The sequence below is a fragment of the Spermophilus citellus genome (genome assembly GCF_964194105.1).
Source record: "Spermophilus citellus genome assembly, chromosome: 8".
Taxonomy (NCBI): Eukaryota; Metazoa; Chordata; class Mammalia; order Rodentia; family Sciuridae; genus Spermophilus; species Spermophilus citellus.
The window spans coordinates 122437686-122451585 of NC_138189.1; positions in this window are offsets into that span (position 1 = coordinate 122437686).

The window sequence follows — 13900 nt, forward strand, 5'->3', positions numbered from 1 at the left end:
GAACCCTGTAAATTGATAACCACAAAACATAATATACTAATGAAATATTTCTTTTTGAGTTTATGAAATAATGTGTTTTACCTGTGGCTTATAAAAAAGTTGAAAGAAAGGCTGGTCTCTTAAGTGACTTTTGAACTGCATTTGCAGTACTGTCATGTGGTGCCAGTTTAGCAGTATCTTGGGCACTGTGCTATTGTCTTAGTCAGCATTTTTTTCAGCTGTAACCAAAAGATCTGACAAGAACAATTAGAGGAGGAAAAGTTTATTTTGGGGCTCACAGTTTCAGAGGTCTCCATCCATAGATAGCTGATTCCATTATTTGGGGCAAAGGATGAGACAAAAAGAACATCATTATAGAAGAATCTGACTGAGGGAAGCAGCTCAAAACACTGTACCAGGAAGCAGGGAAAGAGAGAGAGACCTCTGCTCAAGCAGGACAAAATATACACCCCAAAGGCACATCCTCAGGGACCTACCTCCTCCAGTCACACCCCACTTGCCTTCAGTTACTATCCAATAACCTCTATCGGATTAATGCTATGATCAGGTTAAATTATTTAATGCTACGATTAGGTTGACACAATTATTTCACCTCTAAACTTTCTTGCATTGTCTCCCACATGAGCTTTTGGGGGACACCTCATATTTAAACAACAGCTATCTATTGATTATAGAAATTGTAACCTCAGGGTACTCTGGTGACTGGAATGCTGTTATTTTACCATTCACCGTTATAATTTCAAATAATTTTAGAACACATAATTTGTCACCTTAAAATTGGTAGCTTTGGAATGAAGTCAGAGGCCATGAAATGCTATGAAGAATTTTAGCTGATGCAGATTTTTTGGAGAACTCTGAAGGAAATGTTGCAAAACTAAAATGAGACATTAAAGCAAAAAAATGCACGTTTGCTACATATTATTCATTCTAGGTAGCTATTTCTAACATATTCTTAGTGTAATGGTGGAAAAGTAGATTTGGATTACCAAAGTTTTGAAATATGTTAAGTGTTCAGCACCTTGGTGCTTGTGTAAAAATGCTACTGCCTTGACACCAACACAATGTCTTATTTTAATTTAAAAAGTAAGAATTTGTTTTAAAGGTGAAAGTTTTGAAACAGGAAAGCATGGAAGGAAAGAGGGTGGTTTGGGCAAAAGCATCCTGCCACCTAGTTGCCCTCACCACTGGAATCCTTTTGTCTCATTGTCCTCACAACTATCTTGAAGACTTATTTTCCCATTTCTAACATCTACTTTGATTAAGAAAAAAAAAAAGACTTAGATTCTGTATCTTTTCAATACAAAAGTATGCTAGGCTGGTAGGACTTTATGAGTATTACTATTTCCTGTCTTCAATGCCCTTTAACCTTGTCCATTGGCCTATTCTCTCTCTCTTTTGTGTGTGTGTGTGTGGGGGGGGGCGCTGGGGCCTTGTGCATGTGAGGCAAGCACTCTACCAACTGAGCTATATCCTCAGCCCTCCATTGGCCTATTCTCTAAAAGAAGTTAATAAGGCAGGTCTATTTACATTCTCTTTCATCTTTTTAACTTTTCTATTCTAAGCACTGATTATCCCCCAAGCACATCTTTTCTATGTACTAGATCCTCATCTAGCAAGATTTTTAAATGTTAAGACCCTAAATATGCTACTATTGACATTTTATTTATGAATATTTTAGCTATCACAGGTAGTTTTTCTCCCTACAACATATTCTGGACCATATTCCTTAAGGGCTAGTGCATAAGCCCTGCCTTGACTACTATAAGGGCCACTAATAAATTTCGGGAGATGGGTAAAAAGCATGGTGATTTTAATTCCTGGATATAATATATAATAATATATGTAATATATATGTATATGATATAAAATTATATTATTAATGATCATCTATCACATAATATACCATATGTGTTATATTTTATGCATAATAATTTATAATATATTTTATGAATGACAAAGAAGTGTTGAATAAATTATGACTTACATATTGGGTACTTTGGAGAACTGATTTAATTTAATTCTGTGTAACAGTAGGGATTTCTCAGATATATTTTCTAGGAGCATCCCTCATTTTATATTACCAAGTTGCTAAAAAATAATCTTTCAGAGGAAACCCAATATAGTGAAGTGTGAAAGAAGGGAAAGAAGGGAAGAAAGCAAAATAAAAACCAAACCAGAAAACAACAGCAACAACAACGCAAAAACAAAACAAGTGAAGGCAAAGTTTTCCATTACTGTAACAAATACCCAAGACAATCAGCTTATAAAAGGAAGGGGTTATTTTGGGTTCATGGTTTTGGAGGTTTAGGTTCACTACTGATTGGCACCATTTCCTTTGGGTATGTCAGGAGGCAGCATATTATGGCAGGATCACATGTTAGAGCAAAACTATCCACCTCATGGCCAGAGAACAACACAGAAAGGAAGAGGAGGAGTTGGGGGTCCTAATATCTAGTTCAAGGTCACATCCCCAAGGATCAGAAGACCTCCCACTGGGCCCCGCCTCTTAAAGTGTCTACAGCCTCTTAATAGCTCTTAGTCCCCACATGATGGGGACTAAACATGTGACCTTTGGGGAACATTTAAGATCCAAACTGCAGTGGTGGATTATTCTTAATGTGTAACTGAGGCTCGGTTCTATGGGAAAAACTAAGAAACCATTTGGAGCACCCTGGGCCTGTTCTCTCAGAAGACTGGAAGTTTGGAACATTTTCTATGAACTTTCCTCTTATGGTTTTAACTCTTCTTTACTCCACCACTCCCATCTTCCTATAGAGCCCCAAACAACTAAATCTAGGTCTATGTTTTCCTACAACGAATGCATTTAGCTATTAGATAGCTAAATTTCCCATCTCTGTTTTTCCCTTTATCATTATATATACTATTTATTTATAAAATTATGTCACTATTATTATAGTGCTATGATGATACAATATAATATTACAACTAACATAATATATAAAATAGTATTATTTAAAATATATTAATTATAATAATGTTTTGAAATTACTATCATTTTATTTATAATTATATTACATAATTCATTATATGATTGCCAGATCAAATTCTTCAAACTGCTTTTTATCATATTCTGCCATATTTAAGAAGATAAGTGCTATATCAAGGCTTAACTCTCTTGCCATGCTCTTCATTCCCATTCGACTTGACCTCACCAATTCAGAATGAACTGCCACTATCACACAACCTGTCCTGTAGAAGATTCTGGCCATTCCTCTGCAGACTTTTTCCATAACAGACCTGTGCCTTCTTCCCTTTACTTTCTGTCATAATTCTTTTAACATCTAAAAGGAGCAGTTTCTTCTCTTAAATTTCAGCTACAAATTCTGTATTTTCATTGACATCTGATAGTCGGCCGTGCAGATTTCTCCTCCAACTCTCCTCTTGTTCACTGTGCACCGTGTATATTCTACAAGAAGTGCCACCTGCTTTTCCTGTTTGCTAATGTTTTAAGCCCACACCTTCAGAATAATAAATGATCCCCACATTATAATGGTAAGAATATCATGTGAGTTTTTTTTATTATTTTTTTTATTTTTTAATTTTTGGCGGACACAACATCTTTTTTTTTTTAATTGGATGTTCACAACATTACAAAGCTCTTGACCAATCATATTTCATACATTAGAATCTAGTGGGTTATGAACTCCCATTTTTACCCCAAATACAGATTGCAGAATCACATCGGTTACACATCACAGTTTTACATACTGCCATATTAGTGACTGTTGTATTCTGCTACCTTTCCTATCCTCTACTATCCCCCCTCCCCTCCCCTCCCATCTTCTCTCTCTACCCCATCTACTGTAATTCATTTCCCTCCATGTTTGTTATCCCATTCCCCTCATAACCTCTTATATGTAGTTTTGTATAACAATGAGGGTCTCCCTCCATTTCCATGTGATTTCCCTTTTTTTCTCCCTTTCCCTCCCGCCTCATGTCTCTGTTTAATGTTAATCTTTCTTCCTGCTCTTCCTCCCTGTTCTGTTCTTAGTTGCTCTCATGTCCTCTCAGACAATCATGCTGATGGTGGCCATAGACCATCCTCTGAGAAATGTTGTTTTAGGTTTTTTTTCCCTTGTATGTAATACTTTAATTCACTTACTCTTTTCAGGCTAAGCAAATATCAATCAGCTTTCTTCCCTCCCTGCATTGTTTTATTAATTGACAAAGGGATATGTTGACCGCTGTTAGGCCAATAACTAAATCTTGACCTTGATGTGGTTTTAGAATCCCACAGACATTGATAAGAAGTGAAAATTGTCATATAAAATTAGATGTTATTTTGGATTTTTGAAGTGATGTAATTTTAGAGTAAACCATATCAATTGTCAAATAGCTTTCAACAGATTTGTTGACAATTTCTCCTTTCTCTTCTATAATATGTTACTACTGTCTTTAGATGACAATAAAGTTTTCTAGTCCCAGCTGGGAGTAATTTCTCTGATGCAGGATGCTGCATATTTTGTTGATTCAATATTTAATTAAAATAACTCTGAAAACAGACATTCAGTAACATAGATAAAACTACTTGAAAGGAAACAATAAAATTATTCTTTAAAAGAATAAGAAGATAGAACATAATACTATTTTCACTTAGTAGGTTCAAAATAAACAAATCTTTATTATTTGTTTAATAGTTTATTCTCATCTATTTATGCTTTTTATTTTTTTATACCTTTATTTTATTTATTTATGTATTTATTTATTTATATGTGGTGCTGAAGATCAAACCCAGGGCCTCTCATGTGTGAGGTGAATGCTCTACTGCTGAGCCCCAGCCCCTCTGTTTTTTATTATGAAATCTTGGATAAAAAGATTCTAGCATATAGTTGGTATATAATTGGCAGTAATAACTTTAGATTTAGTATATAATTGGTTATAATATATGTCAGTTTATGAAGGTAAGTATTTTAGACAATCTATTCTTCCAGTCTATCTCTAAACTTTAATCTTAATGCAGACATGAGAGGACTATAACTACTTTGTAGTCTTTCTTCTTTTAGGTGATTTCAATTTAGAATATATAGCTCAGGGTTTTGGAGCTAAATAAAAAAATCTGATATCAAATTTTTCCAGCCTCCTCTGTTCTCTATTCATAAGTAATACTATAGCTTAGTGATTTAAGTTTTGTTTTACGAATTAATGAATAGTGTCATCTGATAATAAGCAGTCATTGAATTATTTAAGCAGAAACTATGTAGCATAGAGGGAAAGAATGAGTGAGGGTGTGAATATTGGTTGTCAGAATATAATAAAAGGAGAAATACCAATGAGATTTATACAAAGGAAAGCTAATTCTATATAGCTTCTCACCCCCACCATCAAAAAAAAAAAAAAAAAAAAAAAGAAAAAGAAAAAAAAAGAAAAGAAATTAAGATGGAAAATGGAACAAACCCAAAAGGTAACTGAAAACACAAACTGGCAAAAATTTTGGTAATGATGCCAAAAGTAAAGAAATATTGATTTTACTAAGATTGTCCAAGTAGACTTACCTAATTAGTATGAAGTTGTATAAGTCTAAACTATATATATCTATATCTATCTATCTATATATAGAGAGATATAGATACATAGATATATATAGATATATAGATATAGATATTAGTAGCAGGGTTTGAACCTGGAGCAGAGGGCTTTATCCACTGATAAATATCATATATTATCCATACCTGGCACCATGTCAAGAACCATATCATATCTCCAGACCTTTTTAGTATTTTATTTAGAGACAGGGTCTCATTGAGTTCTTTAGGACCTTGCTAAGTTGCTGAGGCTGGCTTTGAACTCAAAATCCTTCTGCCTCAACCTCTGGAGAGGCTGGAATTACAGGTGTGTGCCACTGAGCCTGGCAGTCTAAAGGTTAACTATCTTAGTTATTGGAATGATTTTAGCAGGGCAATTGTACAGTGTATGCTTTTATTAAAAGTTGAATGTTTAATTTATCTTATGGTAGGTTTATGTCAGTTCAATTCAACAAGATAACTGAATTACTATTGAGTTCCAAGCACTGGACTGGTATTGGAAATACAAAACATTGTTTAGGAAAATTGACAAATACATGAATAAATGGAGAGAAATTCTGTGCTCATGGATGAGAGACTCAATATTTTTTAGATGCCATTTCTCTCCCAATTAATATATAGACTTAAGGTGATTTCAGTCCAAAGCACAAAAGACAAATTGACAAACTGATTTAAAAATTCACATTAAAATGTAAAAGACTTAAAATACCTTGAACATGTTGGAAGAGAATCATGAATTTGGAAAACATACACTGCCTGACCTGAAGACTTGTCATGAATCCATAGTAATCAAGACAGTATGGTCATAATGTAAAAGTATACAAATATATTGATGGTGAGGCATAATAAAGAGTCTAGAAACAGACTCACACATTTGTGACTTATTGAGCTTTGACAAAGGTGCCAAGGAATCTTCAGTGGGAAAAGAATTGATTTTTCAACAAACTGCTGGAAAAATTGGATATTCATATGCAAATAAGCAAACTTTTCTCCATATCTGGCATCATGTCAAAAATCATATAAAATCTAAATCTATGAAATTTCTAGGGGGAAATTATGTGACTATGGATTTCTTAGATATGACACCAAAAGTGGCTTTGAAATATTTCTTCTCATTATGTAAATTAAAACTTTATTAAGATACTATTATACATCCATTAGAATTGCTATAGTACAAAGGCAATTCATGTCATGTGTTGGAAATTATGTGGAGCAACTGGAATTCTCATAAAGTCTTGGTTGGAATGGGAAATAGTAGTACCATGTAAGTGAACAGCTAGGCAGTTTCTGAAAAGTTAAACATACACCTATCTGATAATCCAGTCATCCCATTCTTAGGTATTTGCCCAAGAGTAATGATAGTGAATGTTTCTACAAATATTTGAAGACAAATATTCATATCAGCTTTAACTGTAGTAGGCAAAAGGAAGAAGCAGTCCCAATATTCAATTTTCAACAACTGGATGTATAAACAACTTGAGAAATATCCACACAGTAGAATAATATTCAGCAGTAAAAAGGAAAGAACTACTGTACGTGCAGCAAATGCATGACTCACAAGGTCATTATTCTGAGTGAAAAGAATGTGGACAAAAAAGAAGATATATTGTATGGTTCTAAATATGAAGAATTCTAGTAAGTGAAAATGAATCTATCACTGAAAGCAGATGCTTGGTTGTCTGAGGTTGGAGGAAAGCCCGTTGTAGGGAAGCAGAGAATAGCAGTGGGACACTAGCAACCTTTTGGGAGGGGTGGACGTATTTCATTTTCTAGTCTTTTTTGGTGCTGAGGATTGAATCCAAACTTTCTTATTCTAAGCAGGTACATGCCACCAAGCTATACCCCCACCAGTCTTGATGGATATACTCTTTATGTTGATGGCTTCTGAAGTTTATATGTACACACACACACACACACACACATTTATATATTAATACAAGTGCAACTGTGGCCTTTAAGTTCCTTAATAAAGCTGACTTAAAAATCAAGAAATATCGGAGTTAATATTAGATTTTAAACCAAGAAAGAGCATTAATATTTTGCTTCCCCAATACTATAAATGGGTAAATTTTAGTTACATATTGCATGAAATGAAAAGCCTATTAAAGAAGACTCCCCCAATTTTGTGCAAATCCCAAATTTGATTTTTAAGTAACAAATTAGTCACATATTTGATTTCTAGTTAATTTAGTTCTAAAAATATTTACCTTTATATGTTTTTCATAAAGGTAAAAATTTTCCCTTTGGGGGGGTGACTCAAAACGGGATAGGGAGGAAGAGCATGAGAAGACTACCACTAAATAGGGAAGAGAGGTGGGAGGGAAAAAGAGAGAGAGGGGGAGTTGCATGGAAGATGGAAGGAGACCCTCATCGTTATACAGAATACATGTATAATGTTGTGATGAGAAAAAGAAAAAAAAGTGTGTCACATTAGATTGGATAGAGAGAAAGGATGGGAGAGGAGGGGAGGAGTAGAGGGGATAGAAAGGGCAGCAGAATAGAACAGACAATATGATTGGTGTATGCACATTCCATATATGTATTATATGTCAAAATACATTCTGTTGTCATGTATGACTAAAAAAAATAAAAATAAATCGTATGGTAAAAAGAAATTTCCCCTTTGCATCTTGGGGGTATAAAAAGTAATTTCAGAGAGTGAAAGGAACCTGGGTGGTGCTTTTATTCTGGATGTTCAACAAAACTCGCCAAACATGGTAAAAAGAATTTGAAAAATGTTTTCTATCCTGACAATCAGAACTTGGCCAATATGTAGCTGTGACTCTTTTTGAGTTTCTGGGTAGCTTCAAGACTCTTTAGTGGGAAGGCCATAATATTTTACTTGTCTTTTGAAGGGCCCATGCCACAGGAATCTGGCCAAGTCCAGGTCCAATTCTGATTTGAGAGAGAGTGAGAGGTTCTCATAAGATTTTAAATATTTCAACATTTAAACAATCCCTTCCCATCATGACATTCATACGCAAACTTATGGAAGTAGGAGTTGGGTAGGGAAATACTTTTTAGAAGAGAAAGGCAAAGCTAAAATCTGTTTCATGATCAGTTTTCACGGAGCATCTACATTCTGTAGACCTTGTGTTGCCCAGTTTTAACCTAAGGGAGTAAAAAGTTTCTACTGATAAAAGAGACACAGAATACCAGCAGGGATACTCTCAGATGATTAGCTTGAAAAATTAAAGAAGATGAGGACATCTAATGTGAAGATCTTTGGCATTCTAGACAAGGGGAGAAGGAGCAACCCTGACCATGTTTTCAACTTGTGGATGATTGACATCAGGGTTCCAAAATGAATACGAACACATCATCACTCAATAATTTAACTCGTCTTATTGTGGAGATAAGCTAGTTTATCTTCTTTCTCACACTCATGATGCAATATCTTCCTCACTTTTATTGCTGCTTGCCACACCTTTAGATTTTCAGAAAGCTATTATATAGCAGGGGTGCTAAGAACCAGCTCTTGGGCCATTAACAATAACGATCAAGTTGAGATGCATGAAGGTATGTATAGAATAGTGTAGAATTAGCAATGGTAAAAGATGCAGAAAAAAAACAGAGAAATTAGTAACACTCAGATTGTGACTTTGCAAAGCACTTATTGGGATATTAGTCTGTGTATAGGCTGATTGAGGTGTTTAAAGAATTTTGCAAGGAAGAGTAACCCTGGAAATAATCTGGCAATCTAGAAATAAACTATATAAAATTTCCCATAAACATACATTTTATTTTAAAATGACATAGCTTTTTGCTAAGTGTCATTTTAACTTTGAACTTGCTGCATGTGGTAGGAAATCATCTTTCCGATGCTCATGTTCTCTAATGTTCTTAAACTTCCAGTTAGATGCATGTCCGACAGGAGTTAATAGAAGAAGGGAAATGAAAACAAAACAAAACAAACCAAACAAAAGCAAAAACCTAAAGCAACAAAGTTAAAGTCATCAAGAAAAATATTTATATGATTGACAGAACCTAAAGCAGTAAAGTTAACTCTGGTGGTAGAAGCCATTGGGAATTTTTGGCTCTCCATTTGGTGATGACCTGAATATTTCCAATTCCATTAAGATCTTGATTTAAATTTGATTTAGCTGAACATTATTTATACTTTACCAAAGAGAGTTTCTCCTTCAAAAGGAAAGATATGCACAATGAAGGAAAAGCAGGGCTCCTATCAATTCCCTGCCACTCTGGCAAACATGAAAAGCTCTGTCTTCATGTAGCCTAGGAACTTTTACTGTTTTATGCTTGACTCCAAATATATTGGCCATAAGCAGTTTTCCATTTGTTTTCATGAAGAGTATAAATCAAATCACTCTGGTCATGGTGACCCTGTGCATATGACAGTATGCACTTTATTTTGTGTTTCACAACAGGTGACGAAGACAATAAAAATGAAGTGGGATAGAATGTTTTGTGTTGAGTATCAGTCTATTTTTATGTGGACTATATAAACTGCCATGAACAAGCTACTAGAGGAGAAAATTTCAAACATGATTAAGAAAGATTAAAAAGTCAACCTACATTCTGGGAGAAAATATTTGCAAAATATACATCTGATAAAAGGCTTTGTTCAGAATATACAACTCCTACAGCTCATTAATTAGAGACCAGGAAAATCCATTTTGAAAATGCATAAGAGATTTGAAGAGAAATTTGATCACGGAAGATATTCAAATGACATAAAAGTGCATGCAAAGATGTTCAATATCATTAGCAAATGCAAACTTAAACTACAATGAACTACTTCTACTCACTAAAATGGCAAATTTTAAAATGCAGGCAATTCCAAGGTTTATCAAGCATATGAAAAAACTAAAACTCTCATATATTGATGGTGAGAGAACAAAATAATACAGTCTACTTTGCAACACATTGTGGTAGTTTTTTTTTTAAAAAAAGTTAAGGGTATACTTATCATATGGCACAACAGGCCCACTTCTGGGTATTTAGTCAAGTGACAAGTGTACACAAATATTTATATGTAAATGTTCATAGCATATTTATCCATAATATTCATAGCTGATCCAAAGTGAAAACCACCCAAATGTCTACCCCTGGTAATGGCGAGGAAACCCATACAATGGGATACTATTTTGCAAAAAAAAAAAAAGAACAAACTATCAATATACCCAATAACCTACATGCATCTTAAAAATATTTGGCTAAGTAAAAGATGCCAGACAAAGAAGTCTACATACTCTATTATTTTGTTGTATGATATTTTAAACAATGCACATAGTAGAATAGAAAGCAGACTAGTAGTCACCAGGGTTTGGATTAGTAGAATGGGATCTACTACTAACAGTCTTAAGAGAAAGCTTAGTGGTGATGAAGATTTATCTTACATTTACCACTAAAAGCAGACTTTAGGAAGGGATGGGGAGTAAGATAATAAATATGTTGTCTTAAGTAGGCTATAATTATTTTGCACATAATAATGTTATAAAGTGAAATATAAGAGCCTTACATAAATATGCAAATAATAATACAGGAATATAAACCATTCCTGAGAAAAACCCTTCAACATTCAACACTCTGGTTACAGGATTTTGTCCAAATGAATAGTTTTGTTCAATACTTGCTTTCTCTGTTTACTGCTCAACTAATTCACACTCATTAAAGATATGGACTTCTGTATGACATAAATGAAGGACATAAGATCCTTCATGCTTCTGTTTTTATATCTTCAAGTAATGCTTTTTTTCTTTAAAAAAGAAGAAATACATTTATCCTATGTATTATTAGCTGGGATATATTTTTGCACAGCTCCTTTAATTGCTAAATATTTCATTGTATGGCTTATGTCACTTCTGGGCCCTAACAGTACATAAATAATTTAAGTCTAATGACACATACTTTAGAAAGGGAGGCATTTATATATGTATTGAACAATCACAGTTGATGTTAAGATTTTCCTGATCCATAATTTTATTTTTATTTGTTCTACCTGACTTTTGGTTTCTCAGACAAGGAAGCGTAATGAAAAATTTTATTCTTTCCATCTTGAACATGTTTTTCTTACTTAAAATCAAGTATTTATTGTCTAGTAATGTAGTAACGATGTAAGAGAGGGGAAGGTTTTGTTAGATATAAGCATTTGCCTCAATAACCACTCTATTCTATTAAATATGTTAGTTCACTTCAGAGAAAATAACAATAAAATCTGTTGCATGGCAAAAATTCCCTTAAACGTTTCCATTCAAATGACTACATATTATTTCTTTTAAATCTACAAGAACACTCTTGAATTAAATCTCTATGACATTTAAAAAAATTATCAAAAGATAAGACAGTAGGGAAAAGCACACCAATCATAAGCATTACTGATGGATGAATTTTCAAAAACTACCATGTTGGTCACCAGTGCAGTGATCAAGAAACACAGCACTACCAGTACCCAGGAACTCCTGGGGACCCTCCCAGTCACTGTACCTCTCCAGAGGGAGATCCCTTTCCTATCTTCTCACAGTACGGATGAGTTTGTCCTGGTTTTGAACTGTATGCAAACAGAATCTCATAGTGTGCCTCCTTTATGCCTGACTTCTTTCATTCAATTCTGTGTTTTAGGTTCATTCTTGTGTACAGCTGTACTTTGATCCTTCTCATTGTGTTTATCTTATACTATGGAAAAACAGCAGAATTAATTTATACACTCTGTTGATGGTGATCATTTGGATAATTTTTATTCTTGTACAATTAGGAATTATGCTACTAAATATATTCTTGCTCTTATGTTTTGGTAAATGAATAAGTTGCTCGTGTGTGTGTGTGTGTGTGTGTGTGTGTGTGTGTGTAATTGCTGGTTATAAGATATGTTCAGTTTGAGGGAATACTGCCTAAGTAATCTCAAAGTGGTCGTATCAACTTTTATTTCTACCAGCAGTGTGTAATTCTGATTAATCTGTGGTCTTGTTATTTTCTGCCTCAAAAATTTTTAGACATTCCGGTAGATGGATTTTATTGAATTGTGGTTTTAATATATGTTTTCCTAATGTCTGATAAAGCTGACTACATACTTTATGTGCTTATTGGCCTTTTGTATATCCTCATTCATGGAATAGCCAGTCAAATTGTTTTGTGTATTTCATAATCACAGTCCATTGAAAATATTTGTATGATCACATTTGAAAACCACTGGGCATTGATTTGAAAGGTAGGACATTTCATGAAGTCCAGCAATTTCATTCATAGGTATGCCAGGGAGAAGACTTTGAAAGAATGTACCAGGAGTTATGATATTTTTCAACTACACAAATAATTTTTTTCTAATGATAATTTTAAACTGTAGGATGGATTAATAAATTATGAAAGTTTAGTACAATAAAATATACAACTGTGGAAATAAATAAAATATAATAACACATTAGTGGTTAGATAAATTGTGGATGTAATCACCTATAATCCCAGAGGCTCAAGAGGCTGAGGCAGGAGCATAGCTAGTTCAAAGCCAACCTCTGCAACTTACTGAGGCCCTAGGCAACTCTACCTAAAATATAACAAAAAGGGCTGGTGATGTGGCTCACTGGTTAAGTGTCCCTGGGTTCAATTCCTGGTACCCAACAAAAAAACCCCAAACCAAACCAAACTAAAACAAAACAAAGACAGAAAATAATAGAAGACTTGACTGAGCTCTTGGCTGTATCATTAGTTCACCTCAGGCGACCTGCTGCCCTGTGGACAGGTTTCCTAACCCTGCTTCCATCACCTGTGATTCAGTCACATGTGCTGAGCAGATGAAGCCTGGTTTGGCAGCTACTCTGGAAGGACAAGGACAGTGGGCTTGCAGCTTGCTTGGTCTCCCCAGTACAAGCAAAGAGTTTGGACAGTAGATAGTAAAAGGTATGAAGTTCTAAGCAGACGGCCTCTCAGGGTTTGGATCTCAAACATTCCCTTGAAGTCACGTATTAAAAGCTTGATTCCCCGCTGTGGTGCTATTGGGTGGAACTTTTTAGAGGTGGGGCCTAGTGGGAGGAACTTAGGTCACTTGGGACATGCCCTTCAAAGAGGCCCTTTCTTTCATTTTCCTGCCTCCACAGGGGATTAGTTTCCTCTGACAAACACTCCCTACTGTGATAGACTGCCTTGCTTCAGGCCCAGAGGCAACAGGGCCTTAGAGTGAAATCTATGACACCAAGAGCCCAAATAATTCTTTCCTTCTTTAAGTTATGTCAGGTATTTTCCCCCAGCAATGGAAAGCTGGCATACTGCCCTTTTTACCAGAGGGCAAGCTGAGTCTCTCCATACAATGCTTCTTGCATTTTTAGAGTTCCTGCTTCTTTCAAAACATTACTTATGAATATAAAAATATCTTATGTTTTAAAAATTTTAGTGTATCTAAACAC